Source organism: Puma concolor, chromosome D4, assembly GCF_028749965.1.
Source record: "Puma concolor isolate L17-30 chromosome D4, mPumCon1.1.hap2, whole genome shotgun sequence".
Classification (NCBI taxonomy): domain Eukaryota; kingdom Metazoa; phylum Chordata; class Mammalia; order Carnivora; family Felidae; genus Puma; species Puma concolor.
This window is the reverse complement of record NC_141679.1, coordinates 16,574,937-16,598,112: the sequence shown is the minus strand read 5'-3', so window position 1 is coordinate 16,598,112 and position 23,176 is coordinate 16,574,937. Positions and strand designations below refer to the sequence as shown.

General features: G+C 38.5%; 1 protein-coding gene across 1 annotated transcript in view; it reads right to left on the bottom strand.

Annotated features, from left to right (window-relative positions):
* RORB (RAR related orphan receptor B) overlaps positions 1-23,176 on the bottom strand; it is a 388,079-nt gene that overhangs the window by 174,949 nt on the left and 189,954 nt on the right. The window lies entirely within an intron of this gene.

The following is a 23,176-nucleotide window of genomic DNA, read 5'->3' as shown; positions in this document are numbered from 1 at the left end:
CCATCACAGACAGAAAAATGAGGTGTGGTTCCATTTCCTGGATGCATTCATTCAACATCTGTGTCAGGTACGATATTTTTCAATGGGGATAAAATGGTGAAAAATCAGTCTTGTGACAATCCAAGATTAGGGATGAACCGTAGAAACCTGATTCTTTTGGCTTACCCGTGTTACTCAATAACTGAATGACATCACCATGAGGTTTCAGGAGATTCCTATGGAAGTGTTCTAAAATAGATTATTGAGAGCTCTGCTATTTAGTATAGAGACATCATCCACTGTTGAGACTTTTATTTGCTGTGAAGATTTCTTGTAAAGTTTCTGAAAAGGCTCACTTGTGCATGTGTTTAGAATTTATTTTGATCAGATTTTAAAATCTGAGTTTAGTTTTGCACTGCAGAGTAAATGATGGCCCCCCGTTTTATCCAATGAAAGACCCTGGGCTAATCCTTTCGGATTATGGTGAAAGAAAAGGAACACTTTAGTTAATTATAGAATGAGTTTGCATGATTTATCATCCCTAGATCTGTGATGGAAAACTTTCAAGGGATTCAATATACATGTGGTTATTTTTCTGGAGGATACTGTTGTTGTTACAGCTGGACTTCACCATCTGAATCATCTTGGGCTTATGATTAGACCCCTAAGTGAAACATTATTTTGAATAAATCATCTTCCTAGAATAAAAACAAGAGTTTCGGCTCAAGCTCGGTGATGAATGCGGTGGTACAATCAAGTTTTAGTTCACGGCAGGATTTAGAAGCCGGGAAGTTGTTTTGCAGATGTATTTTTCTAGCTGCTAGAGAATGCCAGCTAGCATCCGGCTAACCAATAAACTGCATACAGGTCAGTCACATGAAGATCGTTGCCTCAATGCATTTTGACCTGATTAATCCATCTGCCAAACCACAGAAGTTGACCATTTATTTTGTACTCATACCCAACAGGCCCAAGTGGTGTGGCGCTACAGAGAGCAAAAAAAAACTAAAGGAGGTGAAAGACTCTAAGGTTGGTGGTAAGGCTTTAGCTGTTCTCAGACGAAATGCAACATCAACCCACCACAGGCAGGTTCCTAGTACGCGGCGGAGCAAGCCAGCCCCAGAAATATGAGCAACATATGAAATGCACTGCAGGTACACGAGGCTAACTTTTTAACGCGCACACATTATACTTGATTGCTATCTATCAGATAATAATCGTATTGCGAGTGAAGTTCCTGCTATATTTGGTGTTTATTGCCTCATTTAATTCTCGTACCTCTCCGACAAAGGAGGTCTCAGCCTCTCATTAGGGGAAGAAACAGAGACTCAGAGGGGAGGGACTCAGAAAGTTAAGCAGGGCAGGCAGAACGACTCTTAATTTCAAAGCTCAACGTTTTCGATTTTTTTTTTCCTTTTCTTTTTTACATCAGTCTGCCTTCCGCTACTATCCTCCTATAGCCATCCACAGAAGTAATGTGGGCTCTTTGCACTAACAACTTTTTATTTGTGTGGCCAAAATTGCTTGTGAATGACAATCTATTAGACTTTGTGGCTGCAATAGATGAGAAGGAATAAGAATGTCTAGGCTCTAGTCTTATCGTCCCCCTGATTGCTTGGTTAAGCTGCTGACTTTTTTTTCTTACAGCATTGGAAAAAACGTCTTTCTTCATCTTCTATGAAATCCTTAAGGGCAGGCTTTTTCTTTTTCTTTCTTTCTTTCCTCTCTCTCTTTCTAAGTCTTTATGTGTTACCTACCTGTAGCAGTTAGTAAAAAAGTGGGCCTTTCACCGTTGAAGAAGGTTAACAAATAGCACACTATTGTACCTGCCTCTCAGAGGTATTTTAATTGATATGTAGTTAACAAAAGATGTGGTGATGCTCCTGGAAATTGCTGTGAAATGTGAATAAAAAATGATCAACGGGACCGACAGGCACAGCTTGTCAGGCATGTTTTTAATTTGCATTTATGTAACTTTCCTATTTCTGGGCATCCGTGTGAGGACACATTTAAGAAATTAAAAGGGGAAATTTATTTTTCCAAAATGTTTGCTGACCTTCACAGCACAAAAAGCAATGAACCTGAGATTCCAAGACGACAGACTGTCGGGAATTGTAAAGATGACTCCGGCAGTGCATTGTTCCGGCGGGAGGAGCTCAGGCCTTCCGCTAACAAAAAAGTCTAAGTCAGCATTTACTTAGAAAATTTCTTTTAAAAGAGTTACAGAGGCAGTCCAGAAGTATCAATATTCCCTGTACAAACTCATATCTTTGTTCTGTTCTCTTGCTCTTGTGCCGTCTCTCTCTTTTTGAATTTCCTATAAAAGCTAAATTAGGTCTCAAGGGTTCTGCACCACTAAGCAAGGATCTCTTCTAGTCCATTGTGATGGAAGTAAATGTACTCAGGAGGGAGATGTACTTGAAGGAAAGGCTAAAGTATCTCCCTTCATTGAATTCCCTTATCTCCCACACAAGCTACCCACCCTGACTTCTCTAAATACTTCCCGCGAGTACGCACGCGCACACGCACTCCAACTGGCCCTCAGCAAAACAGTGCAATAGGCAGGATATTTATCTTAAATCAGCACAACCTTTTTGTGCTCGCCCCATCTCAACTCTGTCTAGAGAGGATGGAAGGAGCTTTCAAGTTTACAGGCCCTTGAGGTCTCTTTGTATCCCCTATGAAAGCGCGTTCTTGGGAAAGGATTTGGTAAACTCATTTACCACGGTATAAATGATATTGAGACTAAATTGCTCAGTGGTATGTACCTTATAATAGAATTCAGGAGCAATCAGACTCTTATTTTGAGATCTGTGACCCTTACTATAGTTCTAATGAATTATTGTGTTACTGGTGCATTGTAAGATGTAAGATGTGGGGCTATGTAGAAATACACTCTAATTCTAATAAAGTTGGAGACCAGGCACATTGTGCAGGACAGACCTATTCAATTTTAGAATCACCAAGGACATTCCAGGTCAGGATTTTGGAATCTCCTGGTCCTGATGCAGAATCCCAGTGTGTGTACCTTATACCCGTTTAGTTCCGAACAGACCACCTAATCTATAAAAATCTCTGATCCCTCAATAACCAGAACAACAGAGAACCAATACTGGTAACATGGTATTATTATCCTTAAAGGCATGAATCCATGGACTTTGAAAGCTGGAGGCACCCCGGGGACAATCTTATTTAGAGACAAGGAGGCCAGCCCAAGAGCTGACTTGTCTGGGACACACAGTCAGTTAAGGGTAACAAAATGCTTCTTGGTTTGCATTTTAGAACTCTTCCCACTAAATCCCCAGAAGACAGTCTGGATTTTGTAAGACGGCAAATCATCACCTTGTTGGATACCGCTTGCATTTGGGTGCGAGCCACGCATTCTCGAATTAAGACGGGCTGTGTGTGAGACAGGTGCAGTGTATGGTCACTGGCGGCAATTTTTAAAGATGAATGTTTATAATAGGAAGACCGGCGTTCAAGTGACTTCGAATGATCATCTTCTCATCCCAGATGCTCAGTTAATGGCGCCAAAAAGGGTCGTTTTAATATATTGTGTGTGACATAAACAGAAAGGTGAACTAGAACTTTTCTCCCCAGGCCACTCACCTAGCTTTGCCCTGGCCAGCGCCCAGGAGGCATCTGAAGGTCAGGCACCCCAGCAAAAGCCATTGAGACAGAGGAGACAAACAGTAGGACATCAGCTCGCGGCATCTGGTGGCCATAAGTGAGCAATGGGGAGAGGGGAAAACACAGCTCCTAAAACCCTAGATTCAAATTCCAACTCCTCCCGGTGCTCTCTGGGTAACCTTGGACAAGTTACTTAACCTATCTGTGCTCCATTTTCCTCATCTGTGTAACTTGGATAAAAAAAATTTTTTTCTACTAATTTCAAGGACCTATTCTGATGATTAACTGAAGTAATTAATATAAAGTGCTCACAACAGTGCCTAGAATATAGTAAGTGATCAGTTAGAATTAGCTATGATGATGCAGAAGTATAGACTCATGCCAGGGGAACATGGGCCTTATAACACATTTATATTTATAGAACATATTATTTCACAGGATCAATTAATTGTAGTGGCATTTTAAAAATAAGTATCTTTACCTTTTCTGGAAATTCAGCCCCAAGTAGTGAAACAATTGTTTTCAAAAATGTCCACTGCTTGTAAGAATACTGGTTTTTGTTTTTGTTTTGTTTTGCTTTGTTTTAATTAGTAATGTCTGGTAAGAAAATATACATTTTTTTTTTCTGGATTCGAATAGAGTTCATCAAATGCCTTTCAAACATTACGGCTTTTATCTATATAAAACTTTGCATTCAGAAATAGGTTCTGCCTGAGAAAGCAGGTTTTGGACTGCTAACAAGGTGCTAACATCTGCACCACAACACTGTTCTTTTCTGCCAACTGAGTCGGTTTGTATCTAATTAGACCATAAGATGCTAGGCTGAGTATAGTGCACGTTATATAAGTCTCACCATTTAGATCTCCCAATGTCAGTACCTTCCGTTACAGCAGAAAACTCCGCTGAAATTATCACCCTCCTGATGGGAATCTTAAAAATGAAATGATGAACACAAGCGTTCATTTGTTTTTTTAAAAAACTCGTTTGAGTTTTTTTTTTTTTTTTAAATTGCACATGCATTTGCAGGTGTGTATTGCAAGTAGATTCATATGAAATTTTTGAGTTTTTCCTAATGGAAAGCATATCTTTTTAGTGGGAAAAAGAGGAAAGAGTCGACTATTTTCGATCCTTTGTGGGATCTTTATAGGTTTGTGTGGTAAGGTGTGGTAAAACAAAATAGTGAGTAGCTCCTACATAAAAAGTGGTAAGTTCCTTCAGCCCTCCAAAAGAACAGATCAACGCTCCGTAGCTATGGGGGGACAAAACAAAACAAAACAAGATGGGTATAACAATATTTAGCGAGACGGTATGTGGGAAAACATTGCAATTTATATCTGGTAAATGTTGTGTCTATAAGCTTTTTCAGCTGATCACGCTAAATGAATGTACATAAATATAAGGAAAAAAGCACCAAACTATCATAACAATCTTGAATTTCTTCTCTGTAATTGGATGCAATACTATGCTCAGTCAGTGTTTTGAAATCAAATTCACCAGGTATGGTAGGACCTGGTAGGTGACAGTGAGGACACTTAGTAAGAGAAGTTTGGGGAGGGGGGCACCTGAGATGTCAGCTAAGACTGGTGACACCGGGGTAGGCCCCACCAAGCCTCCAGATCTCCTCTTTTTATCTAGTGACCCCTAAATTGTTAGGAGGTGAATTTTCAATGCAGAAGCAGTCATATATTTCAGTTTTTCAAAAGTTCAAACTCTAGGTCCCCAGCCTCAATTCATCTTGCGACAACAAAACTCTTCATTTGGAAGTTCAGCATCTCTCAGTTCCTTCCTTGGTCTAACCAAATTTCTACTTCTCAGAGAACTCTTTGGGAAAATTGTGCATATGTATAGGCGTTGGTCTGAGGCTCTCTGAGCCTCAGCTTTCTCATTTGCTACATAGAAATAACAGCACTTCACAGTTTTTTGTGACAAAAATTCAATGAGGACTAAACGCCAACGCACTATGCTAAGTACTTTATAATGCTATCTCAGGTAATTTAACCCTGGCAATGACCCCACGGTGCAAGGGTTGTTTATCTTCATTTTACAAAAGAAAGTGAGGCCCAGAGAAGTTAAGTAATTTGCCCTAGGCCACACAGTACACACTGGAGGCTGGACTAGAACCCGAGTGTCTCACTTTTAATGCCTGAGATTGTAACGAGCTCCCTAAGAGGTCAAGAACCTAATAGAATAGCTGACACACGGTAAGGGTTGCATAAATGTTAGTTTCCTCTCCTACATTTTGATTCATTTCAGGTGGTATACACATATAATTTCTGCCTTATACTTCTGTCCCCAAACTTTTGTCCATTCTGTCCTCCCCGCTCTCCCGGAAAAGCTCCTCTGCAATTCCTTGCTAATAAGATTCTACACAATTGGAAGGTTTATTAGTTCAAGTGGCTCCCCACAAAATTCATCCTAATCACTGTAACATTGACCTTCTCACTTCCGAACTCACCTAGCCTTTACCTGTTACAGGAATCCTTTGGCAACGTGTTGTGCTCTTAGTTAACAATTCACATATGTCCCTTTGAGACCCCAGGGGTTCACTTCTCAAGAAAAGTGACAGCATTTTGCATTGGTCAAGGACACAGAAAGCAGCAGCCTGCCCGGGCCTGAATCCCAGTAATGCCATTTACTAGATGTGTGACATTGGACAAATTACTTAACCTTTCTGTATCTCTGTTCTTTTACCTCTCAAATGGACCTGATAATAAGCGCTATTTTATCATAAGGTTGTGGTGAGGATTAACGGAGTTAGTATTTGTTAGGAATTAGACCTGAACATGACAATTATAAGAGCTAAAAGTTACTTATTTTTTTTTTAACAAATAAATTTTGTTCATTGGATATTTTCTGACGATTACGTAATGCTTAGAACATACCAGATACACCAAATATTTGTTCATCAGCTAGCTCAGTGGCCATTTTTGAGTTACTTTTTCTCATGCTTCATTAATTTGAAGTTTCAAATACCTATTATGCATGGGTAAGGTATAGAATTTGGAGTTGGAAGTTCCAAGTTGTCTGACCTCCAGGGGTTCAAACTATAGAGAGGATAAACATGTGAGAAGTTATGCTTGAATATTAATTAATCACTCAATATGGGAATGTGTATAAATAATGTATTGCAGACTCGTTTTATTCGTTGGGGCCAAGCTGCCTGGCATTTCTTAGAAATAGGTCTCCTTGTCTAACATCTAAACTCAATGAGGTTTACAATTCTTTTTCTATTCTCTTCCATAGTGCATTGTACAGCATGCTTTTAATACATTATCTTTCTTTTAATGCTTAAATACTTCCATTTACTCACCATTTATTGGGTGTCTGGTTTTGTGACGGGAATACAAAGTTTGATAAAAGATGCGGATCCTTTCTTCAGGCACTGGAAAGTCCAGCGCTGGGGCCAGGAAACTATTGCCCACCCAAATCTAGTCTAACACTTGTTTTTATGAATACAGTTTTATTGGAACACAGCCATGATCATTCATTTACATATGGACCATGGTTGCTTTTGTGCTACAGTGTCAGAGTTGAGCGGTTGCACACAGAACACATGGGCCATAAAGTCCAAAATATTAACTACTGGGGCTTTATGGAAAAATTTTGCTGGCCCCTGGTCTGGCGGAATGTACTGAAATGCCTCTTTTTTGAGAAGGATATTATTTCTATCTCAGCATTGCTGGTTCTGAGGTTGGTGGTCATCCAGAACTTCTACAGAGAACTGGCACTTTACAAACATGAGCTCGGTGGGGGCTCAGTCGGGTGAGTGTCTGATTTTGGCTCAGGTCATGATCTCGTGGATTGTGAGTTCGAGCCCCACGTTGGGCTTGCTGGTGTCAGTCTGTCAGCGAGGAGCCTGCCTCAGATCCTCTGTCCCCCTCTCTCTGTCCCTCCCCTGTTTGCACTCTCCCCAAAGTAAATAAATATTTAAAAAATAAGAATTTAGAAACCTGAGTGAAATGAACAGTTGGTTATTGTCCAAAGTATCTCAGAAACTGTTCCTGGTTATCTATGAAAAGTCAAAAGAGAACAGGATATCATTCTTGGTTCTTAGAGTTTGAAACAGTTATTGCCTAGGTACTCAATCTAATGTAGTTCCTAAGCTATTAGGATATCAGGTTAATATGGACCTGAAAAAACTTGCAACGAAATTGCAAAGGGTGCAATTTCTGAGACCTTTTAGAGTTCATATTTTTAAATAAAAGTTACGAATTTCTCCTTAAATATGCTAATGAAATCTAAATCTCAAAATCTTTTGATATCCATAGCATACATTTGAAAAAAAATGCATAAATAAGGTCTTCTGTAACAGGAATTTTATAACATACACTTTCCTCTTTAAATTCATACTTCCATTTCACTCCCCCTGCTCCTTCCAGAATTTTATTTGGATGCCAACATTTTCATGTTTAAAAGACTTTTTAAATCACCGGGTTTACTTCTCACCAAGAAAAGTATGTTTATATATTCAAATTTAGCATTCCCCTCCCACCCTGGACATGGGTTCTGAGTTATGGTAACATTTCTTCTGGATTGATTTATTGCTATTGTTATCACTACCACACAACTGATACAAATTGCACAAATATATAACAAATTTTATGCTTATTAGACATAAAAATAAATTTAAAGGAAATTAGTCTCTTAATGAGCCAGATGGGGCTCTTTTTTTCTTTCACTTAATTCTGGTACCTATACTTGTCTATTATTTACTCCTAGAATATGCTACAGCTTAGCCTCACTTTCCTTCCTATTTTTGTGTTTAGCAATGTTAAGCGCTGAAAGATGTATTCACATAAACATATAGACAGAAGCGAAACTAATTTTGCCATGGCAATTTAACTCACTCTTTAAACTCCTTCTGAAGCATACACCTCAAATCACATAGCGTTCTATCATCAAAAACTATTTTTAATGATCTAAAGAAACTGATAATTTGGTTAGATCTTCCTCCAGTTTTGTTGAAGTTAAAGAAATGGAAACTACCTGGCTTGCAAAAGGATGTTTTGCTCCTTCATTAGAATCATTCACTTTCTCAGCATCAAATCAGTATTTCAAGTTGTCTCTGTTTTAGGGCAATGGCAACTTTTCCATCTTGGGAACCGTGTATAGCCCATAATAAGATTTGCAATGAATGGGAGTTTGGCCTTTTGTGGAGTGGAAGTGGGGCTGTTGTGTAAGGGGAGGTGGGGAAAAGGAGCCAGCTTTTTCAGAGAACACCCGTAAAAACCGAGGACCTGTAAAGTGATGCTGCCTAGAAAGCCTTCATGTTTCTCCATCTCAGCGCTGCGGGTATTTGTGACAGAATAATTCTTTCTGGGATACCAGAATAAGGTGTTCCCGACCTTTACCAATCGGATGCCAGTAGCGTCTCCCCAACTGTGGCAACCAAAACTGCTCCTAGACATTGCCGCATATCTCTTGGGACACAAAACCGCCACCTGTTTTGAACCATGGCCCTAGGGGTATGAGTACCCATGAAGGAAGACTACCTTAGCAGTGAACATCACACTTGAATTCTGCCCTGCAGGGTACCAATGCGTTTTCAGCAGACTCAAGGGCAAACTGGGATTTCTTATCTACCTCAGAGCATAGGAATATTTATAAATTTCCCACAACCTTACCAATAGGAATCAATTAATCCTCTAGCTGCTTACATTTTGAGACTTCAGTATGTCTGTGATTGGGTTCTTTAATATCTCCAGGGATTGTAAAACTCCACAGCATTGCCAGGAAATACATACGGGCTAGTTTAGTGGAGGTAAAAAAAGCAAGTTGATTAATTTTTCTATATGAGTATCCTGATCTTTCCTCCAATATTTGAAATAATATATTTCTCAAATGAATATGAGGCTTTAGAGACAAAAAAGGCAGTATTAACCCACTCTTAATAAGATCTTAGGGAGAACCCTTCATTTCTCAGTGATGGAGAAAGCTTTTTCTTAACTGCATATTATTATTATTTACATTATTGCTATTTGCAGTACTTTTTATGAATTATAGCTTATGGCTTTCAAGACTAGAGTCTAAGATCTTCAGAGAATGAGAGTGAATCCTATCACCCCTGTATCTTCAACACTTAGGATAGTGCCTGATAAATATTTGGTTATGAACGAGTGAATAGTTGTGCAAGTATGAAATAAGTTAATTGTCTTAATGTGTCATTAAACTTTCACCTTACCCCTATTATCATCCTAGCTGAACTCAGGCAAATGGATGAGCTAAAATACAATGAGTCATAAATAAAGTACAGCCTTACTATGCCAAAGAAATTGAGCATTCACTTTGATACTAAGGACTAATCTACAAAGAATATATGGGAAATTTAGAATGCACAAAAAAAGGCAATGACAAAGAAAATAATTATCTGGTATCTTAATATCTAGAAGTGACTTTTAACATTTTTTGTATGTTTTTGTCAATTTCTTTTGTATGCATTTTATTTATTTTTAATTTTTTTAATATGAGATTTATTGTCAAGTTGGTTTCCATAGAACACCCAGTGCTCCTCCCAACAGGTGGGATCCTCAGTTTGTTCTGAGTTTTTAAGAGTCTCTTATGGTTTGGCTCCCTCCCTCTCTTTTTTTATTCTCCCTTCCCCTCCCCCACGGTCTTCTGTTAAGTTTCCCAGGATCCACATAAGAGTGAAAACATACGGTATCTGTCTTTCTCTGTAGCACTGCTAGGAATTTACCCAAGGAATACAGGAGCACTGATGCATAGGGGCACTTGTACCCCAATGTTTATAGCAGCACTTTCAACAATAGCCAAATTATGGAAAGAGCCTAAATGTCCATCAACTGATGAATGGATAAAGAAATTGTGGTTTATATACACAATGGAATACTACGTGGCAATGAGAAAGAATGAAATATGGCCTTTTGTAGCAACGTGGATGGGACTGGAGAGTGTTATGTTCAGTGAAATAAGTCATACAGAGAAAGACAGATACCATATGTTTTGTATGCATTTTATATAACTTAGATCACATAATATATACCATATTTCATTCCAACTTTTTTTATTATGACACTTTAGGTTTAGTGAGGTGAGGAATGATATTGTTCTTGCTCATCATTTTACCCCTAGAACCTAAAACACATTGTCAGGTATGTATAATCATCACCTAATACTAGGGAAGTATACTGAACACGCGGTAAATACATATTAGTGTAACAGCGACTATATACTGAATGAAAGTGTGCCGTAAAAAAAGTTTCCCTATATTATTGAAAATATCATGATGACAGTACAGTAAGTCTTCAGGCACAAGTCTTTAGGTATATAGGCTTGTTGATACTTTATTTCCTTTGGAAAGATTCCCAGAAGGTGAATTACTAGGCCAAAGAGTATGATCATTATTTTTTTTAATGTTTATTTTTGAAAGAGAGAGAGAGAGAGAGAGAGAGAGACAGAGTGCGAGTGGGGGAGGGGCAGAGAGAGAGAGACGGAGACACAGAATCTGAAGCAGATTCCAGGCTCTGAGCTTTCAGCACAGACCCCGACGTAGGTCTCCAACCCACGAACTGTGAGATCACGACCTGAGCTGAAGTCGGACGCTTAACTGACTGAGCCCCCCAGGCACCCCAAGTATGATCATTATTAAGCCTTTAGGCACAATGACTGTACCAATATAAACACCTGCTATAGAATATGAGGGTGTCCATTTCATCACACCCTGCTATAGTTTGACAGGTGAAGATGCCGTTCATATTGTTCTAATTCTTTAATAAGTGAGGCTGAGCTCTTCCTCACCCAATGTTTATCAGCCAATCACATTTCCTCCTTTTGGAAAACAGTTGTTTATGTTTTTTGGCTGAGGACTATTTTTTTAAGGCACTGAAACCATACTCTTAAACCGCTAAAAAGCACTTTGTTTATATTTGGGGGTTTGCTTTGGCCCAGCTGCCCCAGGCACACTCCTAACTCGCCCGTCCTGCGTGTCTCCCACGATCGCTGCAGGGATCGTCTAGGTGGCATCCACAGAAGCTGGCTGGAAACTACAGAGCACCACACACAGGTAGGAGATTATTTTCCTTCTCCCTGCTGTTACATTTGTAAAGATGTGACGCTGCGTGTGTCAGCTCCTCTCAGGTCTACACAGTCCCTTTTTAAAATGTTTTCAGAATTTTCCTTAAGAGCAGCCACGGTACAAAGACTGACAGAATTAATGAGCACGAAAAAAAACCATATCCCCATTTCTGAAAGGCAGAGTAAGCAAAGCAGGTATTTTACATGAGGTGAAACACAGAATCACCTGAGATAAGCCTACAATTTCCCCCACTATGATATTATTAAACACACCAGGTACTAAATATAAGATGAAGACAACTCAAATGCAGATTCTGGTGCAGTCCATTTTCTTTCTAATAGTAGCTGTAGTCAAATTTAGTCTAGTGTGGGAGTCGGGACCATTATAAAATAGGATCAATTCAAGACCTGGAGAACGAACAACAGGGTAGGGACGGTGTTTCGAGCTCTGTGTATGGTACAGCTTACCGAAGGGGCCTGAAAAATCAATAATAGTGCACTGATGATTGTGCTTTTAAAGAAATATGAATGGACTTCACTTGAAAGCACAAAAATTAACCATCTAAGTGGCAGCTTGCTGTAAGGAATACTATGGTTTCAGCCAAAATGCAAAACACATTACACTGCAGTATTGTTAAGGCAGAGCAGAACTCTGTATTTATTTAGAATTCATGTCAAATTTAATTTTTTTTTTCTTTATGTGGCAGGGCACAATTAGACATGGCTCCCCCTTAAGTTGTTGAGATTTTCCCTTAAGAAAATATTTTATGCTTGTACAAAACAAATTATTGGACAGGATGATGCTTTTGATGCAAATGATGTGCTGACGGGACTTTCAATCCCAGTCAATCACAAAATTGATTAAACTCAGGTGGGTCATCGGTGGTATACTTGGCTTTTCAACCCATTGCTTTGCTTGAAGTGCTTATGGCCAAAGATACATATCCCTCCTCTAGACAAACATAAAACTCGTAAGAGAAAATTGACAAGCTGAGGGACAAATGAGCAGGTTAACATTATAAATTATGAGGCAAGTGCATGTCGGTTACTGAAAGAAGAGGAACTTCATATTTAAACATCAACAGTGTTTATGACTACCTTCCCATAAAGTTGTTTCCTTCCTTAAAGTAGACGCAGATAACGTTGGGATCTTAGTGGAGGAAAAATCTGTAAATACAGTTTGACTCAGAATTTGACATCTCTGTAAAAGATGGCATTTAGTTTATAAAACCAATTTTAGAATCTTTGAGAAAATTTTATTCTGTCTATATTTGGAATTTGTCATTATTTTTACTGGATAGTTTCTATCGAGAATCTGTAGGTATGTCCATAATACTTATTTTAATGTTTCCTGGGATCAGTAAATGTCATTCCCATTATTTTAGGAGTAAAAACGGTGGAGAGGTATTGTTTGCCCAAGGGGATCTTGTGATTGAGTAGAAAACAATTTTACTTCATGATTAGGTATTCTTTATATGGCCGAAACACTCATGAGAGCTTTGGTAAAAAGTTTTATCTCGAGGGCCAATGCTGGTCACACGGTGGTGGAAGGTGCATCTGCACTTAGCAAGTCTGAACGCCGTAATTTATTAGGCTGCTATGTAACTGATGTCCGCTGTGGGTGCAGCGGTGGCAAAAAAAAGTCATACAGCCTGAGAAAGAAAACACAGAGTAACGAAAATAGAACTGGAGTCAGAGTCAGAAGCCCTCGATTGAAGTCAAATTCTGATCTCAACCCTTTTTAACAAATAATTACGGACACGTCATCTATTTTTCTCCTTTACGAGAAAAGGATGTAGTCAACACTGGAGATCTGAGAAATTCAAATGAAACAAAAAGTATCTAAGGAATTCTGAAGGAATTTTATAGGAAAACCACTTTTCTTGAGACTTAGAGGGCACCTATTACATACTGTAAGTACTCAGTAATCAAGATTTATGGAATCACATTGAAGCACCATCCACTGTTGGGAGGTCAGCTCCCTATCTGTCATGTGTTTTCTTTTACTTCTTTTGGTCACTGTAGTATGATTAAAAAAAAAAAAAAGTCTTTGTTTGACTCTAAATCAACACTCATCGCCAACTGCGTTAGATAACCTTTCAAAAATCATTAACGAAATTGCGGTGGAGAGGAATTCAGTATCAATTTATTTCATTAAAAAAGAACACTTTCCACAACAAATAAAATAAATTCTGACTAACTCTGACATGGATGGCAGCCAGAACTGCCCGTTAGAAATATTAGTAAACAAAATAAAACAAAAACATAACTGGAAGGGTGTTAATGCTGGCATTCTTATTATTGGTATTTCTGAGCTGTCTTTGGAAAGATAATCCTTTCCTTTGTTCCTTTGGTACTTCACTTTTTTATTTTAATCGCAAGAATGAAAATATATGTACAAGGGTGGAAGTGCCTAGAATTAAACCTTTTGAAAGATAGTCAGCATTAAAAAAAAGAAGAAGAATATTAGACTGTTTTAAGCTTAAGTTTTGAGCAAACTGATGAGTAGATTAAGATCCTAAAAATTTCAAAATGAATTTATCTGTTTGTAAAAAAAAAAAAAAAACATATTATTGCCAAGAAGCACTGCACCTTAATGATACGATGTGTTTTTCCTGAACAAATGTTCCTCTATTTAAGCAGACTGTGTGGCATTTGCTCATATTCAATAACTGTGGAAATTTGGAACAAGGTTTCTTCTTTTTTTTTTATGAAAAAGTGTTTAATTCCTTTGCTATGTGCCAGGAACAACTTATGTACAAGTTAATAGGAAATTTTCTGTGTAATAATTTTATTATTTGACCTGACAATAATACTGGTGGCCAACTATTCATTAGAAACTCAAGATGTCGAAGTCGTTTCAACTTGTGTGTTAATTGTTTGATTCTGGAATCTAGAAGCTAACAGCTGCTGGATGGTAAAATATGACTTGCACGTTCATTCCAGCTCAAGCGATACACTGAAATTTTTACTTGGGAATTTAGAATAGGGGTCTAATTCATGCTAATGCGGTGTTATGAAACACATCTGAAGTACTTTTATGACCCACGCCTTGGGCAAGTGAGATGAAACATATTTTAAATGTAGCTCGAAAAAGAACTAGTTACAATGATTTTCATTACACTATTTAGGCAAATAAAAATAGTACCACTGTCTGAATTTCCTATTCTCAGAATTAATTACAGGCAACAACACATTCTGATCCCATTTAACGGGATTGTCTTCAAATAGTCTTTTTAATAGAAGGATCAAAATAGGGGGTTAATGTTTACTAACTACTAGGCATATTTCCATGAGAGCCAGAGTGAAAATCTAGACATATTACATACATCACTTCCAAGTAAAACCACTGTTCTCCACAAAGATTCAGTCTACATTTGCCACCTAGAAAAGCACACTGGCACAGGAATATCGTGGATCTATGTGTCCACTGTTGTGTAACACACCAGCACCAGTGCAGCAAGAGACGAGGGAGGAGGTGTCTAGAAAAACAGTTGCCTTCTTAAATAATTCTTCAATCAAAGCTTCTAGAAGCTACAGGGGTCTCTGTGTCCCCTCTCTTCCAACGTCTCCCCCTTTTAAGAAAAGCTCCAAGAAGAAATGGGGTCATTAAGCCGCCTCTGGAATTCTTCGAGGGCCAAGAAGTAAACAGATCAAGTACAACAGCTGTTACATCATCAGGGTGTGTTACAAGAGAAGAGCACCCTTCCTCAGTCTAATGAAGTCCAATTAATAATCAGCATTTTAATAAACATATCTGTTTTTCAAGACTGAAAGCTTATGACTCTGCCTTGCTAGCCATGTAGAAGTCTGAAGATGCAGTTCATGCTAATGCAGACGGTTATGACCGAGAGAGGCAATTTGGCTGCTTGGAAGTCTCAAATGGTGAAACTGACTTTGGTGAATTCTCTCCAGCCCCGGGTCTGGTTGTGAGCTTTGTAGGCTCAGAAACTTGATCTCACCAGTGTTTCAGAGTGGATGAGATCTCTGTATGAGAATTCAAGGTAACAAAGCTCACAAGAGCGATTGTATAAGACCAGCATGCCAAATTACACTTCAAAATGAAGAACCTAATTATGAACTGCAGTGGATACTTTTTTCAGTCTGATCAGTGATTTACCTACAGATAGTGTTGGGAAGGGCATGGCCAATAGTTCCTTTATACACTCACATTTTTATCAGGATCTAGGAGGCCAGGAATCTTCCTTCTTTAAATATGCTTAGGGGCGCCTGGGTGGCGCAGTCGGTTGGGCGTCCGACTTCAGCCAGGTCGTGGTCTCGCGGTCCGTGAGTTTGAGCCCCGCGTCAGGCTCTGGGCTGATGGCTCAGAACCTGGAGCCTGTTTCCGATTCTGTGTCTCCCTCTCTCTCTGCCCCTCCCCCGTTCATGCTCTGTCTCTCTCTGTCCCAAAAATAAATAAACGTTGAAAAAAAAAATTAAAAAAAAATAAATATGCTTAAAAGAAAGAATAACTCAAAAGTCGCCAAGACCATTATGTGTTGACTTTACAGTTTAATTTCCAGAGTTCAATCTTATATCCAATTTCTTAGAATGGAAGAATTTGAAGAATATCACTTATGGCCCTTAGACACTGCTGACATACCCTAACACTTCAGTAGATTTTATTCTCTCCGATGTCCAGTAATCTAAGATACCTCCTAGAGCAGATATCATTACTTTCAGGCATTACCTTAAATGTTAAAGAAAATGACTCTCAATGTGTATCAGCCATTTCCTTATTTTGCAAAATTAAGAACTTCTCTGATAAAAACAAGTATATAAGGACGCCGTAAGGTGTCCCTCCTTTTTTCCCTCCCTGGTGCTATTTTTTTCTTACGTGCTCTAGTCTTACAAAATTATTTCTCTCCTTCGGTACATTTTCTTTTTGTAATTGAAAATTACCTTAGAGGTTTCTTTTAATTGTCACTTGAAAATCATTTTACTAGTAAAAGTTTTGTATGAGAACAATACTACTACTTGTTTTACATCAGGAATGCTCTTTTTGGAATAGTTCTGATAAACTAAATTTCACATAGTACCAACTGAAAAGACAACTGGGGAATACAACAAAGAAAATTTTAATATATTTCATTCATGATGAGCCAATTAACTAACTAAACCTGGACTTCTATTCATCCTTACAGGCGCATCGCAAATATCACTTGCCCTGCAAGAGTGGTTCTGATTGTGTCTCCACAGCATTCTCTTCTGCTCTTGCTTTGACCATGGCTTTAACTCACGAGTTGTGTATTCTTTACCAATGTGGGCATGCTTAAGGCTCAGTTCTGTGCCTTGCTTTGAGTAGATGCTCAATAAATCCTGAATAAATAAATGTGAGTCGCACACATTCCTACTCGTGTATAGGTATGTCTGAGAAAGATGAAATCTTAGGCCTATACTTTTTAAAATGGAAACTGGAAATGGAAACATTTGGGAAGATGATCTTATTCTTGTATTTGAGAGTCCATCTTACTTTGGACTCTGAGAAATGAGTGGCTCAATGAGTTGGACAAAGTTTTCAGAACAGAGGAGAATCAAAATTAGCTGGTTCCAAATAAGGAAAGAAAGATGTATTTGGAAGTGGTATTAAAAAAAACAGTCAGAAGATTAAAATAAAATATTTTATATTTTTTGTGTGTGGCCGGTAATACTCATTTATTCCATGCCAAGAAATGACTGTAAATGCCAAGGCCTTTTAAAAATAAGCTTTTGCAGTTTCCTTTTTAAGGATGATTTTCTGTCCAAATTCATAGAATACCTTTTGTACTTCAGATTTAATTTAAAATATTATATATCTGCTGTTGTCACATGTTCACAACATAACTCTAATGTAAAGAATGTAACAGTCTTTGAAGAAGGATGCTTTACCGAATAGCCATATGAAAAAAGTTTAAGAATGTAATTTAGATTAACTTGTAATATTCATTGTTAAAAAAGCTTTCCTATGAGATAAAAATCTACGCAACAGTTTTCCTTAAGCAACCCAAATCTTTCATATGCCCCATGGTACCAGGATACTGGGCTCACGTGAGTACAAAGTGAGAGCTGGTAACAGAAAAATAATTCAGTACACAATCAGATTAATTTTCCCATTCTTTGCTTTCTGTAATTCCTCTGAATTAGAGAAATAGAACCCAGGACCACATGATATGATGAATAATCACACACAAAAATGACATCAAGAGATACTTGAAGCAAAATACTTTGGCAAAGTGAGTTACAAAGTCAGCCTACCCAGCCAGTTAATAAAATATTCATGAGGCAGAGGTGAGCATGCCTAAGTCAGAACAAATTACTTTTGCTCTTTTATAAGAGCATGTTTTCCAACCAGTTTTTAGCTTCGTGTTTTGGAAAAAGGTGATATGTTCATTGTGTCTTTCATAAGACCTTGCCTGAGCCAAGAACATCCTAATTTAATTCTACGGCGAAATTTATCATAAAAGTGTAATAATTATTACAAAGTTATATTCCATTCCAAATATTCATAAAATAAGCACTAACCAAGAAAAATACGTGTTATATTAAGAATAAAACAGTATACCTTCTCAGTGTTATTTTTAAATGTTTTAAATGCTTAAACAATGTAGGTAAAAACATATATACTGAATAACATTTTGAACTCCTCAGATACGCACAACTAAAATTGCACTTATTGAGGAGAAAACAAATCTGGGGCTTGAAATATTGATGGCCACATGATATATCTTTTTATTTTATTTTATTTTTTACGTTTTTAAATTTACATCCAAATTAGTTAGCATATAGTGCAACAATGATATATCTTAAAGGGGAACAGAGCAGACCGAAATTCCAAGTGGCTTGCAATGCATAATAATTTTGTGACACTAAGATCACACTGTTTTTTCATAAGAACCAACCCCCCTCAATGCCATTAGTTAACCACATGGTTATTATAGTTAGCTTGATTCACTATAAATGCCGTTATAACACCTGTGGTTTCCCTCATTAAGAATTGAATGGATGGGGTCAGGGGTTGAAAGGGCAGCATATGCACTATGAAAGAACTAGTTAACATAGCCTATTATATTGGTGCACTGGTAAATCTCATTTCTATTCATCAGATGATTAGTTCAATCAATATTTATTCCTCTATGCTCCCTTTGTCTTGTGCTACAAAGGAGACATCCTTCAATTCATGGCATCAGCCTTGTTATCTATGAATTTGTAGCTTAATTTGAGAGGGAATATTTTATTTATTTGGCAGTCCTGAGTTCTTTGATTCCTTTTCTCTCTAATTATCATTAGGTAGTATAATGGAGTTTTGTGTAGATTATTTATAAATAGATGCCATTAACAGTTTCTTTTTATGCGACTCAAGTACCACATGTATTCATTTCTTTCTTTTGAATGCTCTGGAAAGTTGCTTCTGTTTCTCTAAATATGTTTGAATTTGGAAGTCTGGATTGTGAAAGCAAAGATAAGAATGATTTTCTCTCTCAAATATTCATTCTTCTTGTCTGAGTGGGCGGTTATAGGCACATACATATACATATTGTGTATCAGTGTGTATCAACAGACGCCTCCAAAGACTGCTATTATCTGCTAGGGATTCTGTTAAGTCAGAGATTCTATTCAAAGTAAGATAAATATTTGCAAGAAGCTGTAATTGGAAGATGATTACAAAATTACAGGAATAATACTTTATGTGTAGAGTGCTCATTTTATCAAAGGTCATTATTCATTCCATTGCAAAAGACTTATTTCATTTGTCTACTTAATTTCTGTCCTTTAGGTAAGAATGGATGGAATGGTAAAACCACATATTAATTAGTAAGCACAACGTCCACTCCTAATATTTACTTTTCTGTATATTTTAACATCACAATAAAATGTTTCATTAATGTCTTTTACATTAAATGAACAGCAATATAATTTAAAGCCTTTATGTTTTGTTGCATTTATACAGCAAACACAAAGAAAAGAAATTCTTTTCTTAACGACAGAATAAGAAAAATATACGTATATACTAAGCCACCTCAATCACTAATAACTTTTGCACTAATAACATAAAGTGCTCATAACCTTTGATTTGTTTTAATCTGGCCAGAATTTGATGGCTTTAACCTGGAAATTACTTCTCCTGCTTCCTCATATAATTATCTGTAAGGCTTAGATTTCAAGAATGTACAGTAACAATGATGTTATTGTTCACAATTTAAAACCTTACTTGATTTACAAATTTGCCGAACACCAGCATATCTACCTATGTAGAATGTTTTTAACTTAATAATTTACTAGAATACTTTTAAACTCTGTATTAATTGAATGCTACAATATGCACTTTAAATTAGAGGTATATATACTCATTGCAATGAAAAAATCTGTAAGTGTTGTGATTCACACTTTTATTTTTTAGAACTATTGTAGTAAAAAGCATAAAAACTACAATGGCCACATTATGTTTCTGAAAGGTGGACACAAGTTTATAAAATGTGATATAATGGCTGAAAAAAAAAGTTTTGCTTGTCTTTCTCTTTTTATCTACAAAAACTTGAGTCATGTTAAAATCCTAGTGCCAATTCTATATATGCTACTTTTAGGGAAAAAGTAGGTATTATTACATAGTTCGAGTGGCATTTTCATGAAGACCAACCCTAAAACTTAACATTTTCTTGGTGCTGTAAAATCCTTGGTGCTATAAAATCCTTGTTGCTGTAAAATTAGGTTTCATGATTCTGTAACATTTAAATTTGAAATACAGTGTATCCTCATCACGTTCACACCAGAATAATTGCTTTTAATGCTATTAATAGTTTAGTATTTAACAAATTGTCACCAAAATAAGTAAAGGCTAGCATTCATATTTAAGAGTATAAAATAAACATGCTATTCATGTTAAAGTAAAGCTTCACATAAACTACTTTAATAATGATACGAGAAATCATCTTGTAAGGATTTTCTAAACAGTATAGCAAAAGCTATACCATTCTTGATGTAAAATCCAGGACTTCTAAGTTTTAAATGAATTCTAACAAAGGCGTTTTAATCTTGTATCCCTCATGTTTATGAGGCCTGCTCTTCAAAAGTTCCCCCTTTATATTTCCATCCTGGTTTCCCAGTTCCTGATTATCTGAACATCTAGACAAGTAAAGACAACCCTTGCTGTTTCTAAGACATATCCCAAAAGCTGAGGATGTCCTACACTTCTGTGTCATAAAACTTGCTGTAAATTCACTCAGGGTGTTGGAGATGGGGGGAGGAGAGAGTCCCAAGTGGTAACCACCTAGGAACATATTTTATGTTTCTGGCTACATATTTTTTTCCCCAACAATACTTGAAATACAGCTTCAGAATTTTTCTTTAAACTGTTTAAATGTTCACTTTTCTAGGAATAAGGACAGCTTACTGATGATTATTTAATGAACATTAATGGACTACTACTCACAGACATGTCCTTCCAGCAATGTTTGTTTTTTTTTTTTTAATTGGGAAAGGTGGAATCTTGGTTAGAAATATTTAATTGGAATTTGTGGAAGAAATTAAGATAGAAATCTCGGTTAGAAATATTTAATCGGCATTTGTGGAAGAAATTAAGATAGAGAACTCGTTTAGGAAATCGAAAGGCCTGGCCAGCAGGACATTCAGAGCTCCAGACTTCCAAAGGGCTACCATGCCTCTCAGAGCAAGCTACTGTTTTTCTCAAGTTAGCAGTTAATAAAAATTAACTACCTGAAAATAATAGATGAAAACTGAGCTTTCAAAAAGCCAAGCCCCATCCTTGTTTACAGCAAGCATAAAACCAGATTTCTAATCCATAGAGGCTACAATCACCTATTGATTGCGAGGACATCTGTGCCCCTGTTTTGGGAGGTAGGGCTTTCTGCGGAGGCAGGGCTGAAAAATCTGACCATTTCTGTGTGCCTGTGTACAAAACAGCTGACAGGTTTCTCAGGAAGGAGTCTTGAAACCCACACCTGTGCTCACCCGTTTCTCACCTATGGACAGGGTCCAATTAAAAGTCTTCCCTTTCGCCTTTAGAAGCTATTAGAAGCTATTCTTTTTGAATGCAATCTGCGAAGTAGCATCTCTAGAACTTAAGTGGTACCCTCTAGCAGACAAAGGGTGACGTGCTTTGTGTGCCAACAAATACAACCTCCTTCGCCCCAGGCCAGCCCAGAGTAAGCCACCGAGCTAGGGACAAATCAGTTCAGCAGTGGGCACGATAATGACCTCCAGGATCAGAGCCTTTTAACCCCTTTCTTACCCCTCAAGCTTCCGTGGAGATAAAGTCTCTTTTAACTACCACAGATCTGCCCGAGGTCGGAAGGAGGTGGAGGGTGGGTGGGTTTGCTGGATTGGTCCCGAGGGAGACCACTTAATCCTGGACCAAGTTTATGTCGCACAAAGCGTCCTGACTCAGGATAGTTACCAACTGCAAACACTGAAGCGGAGGCCAAGGCACTGACAGGGACCCCTTGGAGATGGGGAGAGTGTGTGTGTGTGTGTGTGTGTGTGTGTGTGTGTGTGTGTGTTGGGGGAGGGGCGTGCACGGGAGAAACGGAGTGGGTACACAGTAAAGCCAAGTTCAAAAACCGTCCCCTCCCCTTGTGGTAGGCTGATTAGTATCCCAGGCACAAGAGAAAGCTGATTCCATTCGGCTCTCACTTCTCAAGTTCACACTCAAGTTCAACCCCGACTTCCACAAGACCTCTGAGTAGCCTGGATCTCTTCTCAACCTATCCTTAAAGAACAACTCCTGCCTTCCGCGGGAAGGGGCAGTCTGTAGGAAATGCACAGGGATGGCTGAGGAGAGACAGTGAAGGGTCAACAAAGGAGAGCCTGGGAGGTAGAGGAAAGGAATCTGCCACCTTGTAAGCTTGCAAATTTTTCTCCAGTGCGAATCCCCGGGTCGCCCTTGTGAGTTAGAACTTGTAAGCTCTTCTGGGCAGCCTGGCTGGCGTGACGCCTTTTGGAAAGTGGGTGTGGGCTTCGACTGGTTTCTAAAGGTGAGCCCTAGGCGAGGCGCCTGGCTTTCAACCCTTCAAGCTGCTGCAGTCCCTGAAGCGAGCGCGGTGGCGAACCCGGACTGCCTGGGCTTACAGCTCCTTCAGGAGCAGCGCGATCAAGCTACAACCCACTCCTGCCTCATACTCCTCGGGTTTTCTTCAATTTAAGGGGCGAGTGAGCGGCTTTTACGCCGCAGGTGCTAGTGCCGGGTCGCAGCGTAGGTGACTCGTGGTTTCGGACCTTCAGAACATAAGAACACCGCCACGGGAGGAATGTTGGAGGGGTCGAAGCAAGGGAATTCCGGGCGACCTGGCAGCCCCAGACCAGAGGAGAGGAAATTGAAAGGAGAGCGGATGGTGGTGAGATGGGACAGAAAAAGGAAAACAAAGACCCGGGGCATCTTTCACTTAAAGGTTCTATACTCGCCAATTGCCCAGTATAGTTTTCTGAAAGAATTTAGACAGTGGAGCATGTGACCAAATCCCCAACTGGGCCCCTCAACCGGAACCAGCTCGCCAGCGCAGATGCCCCACTCCCAGTGCACGGGTCAATCAACCATCCCACCAGA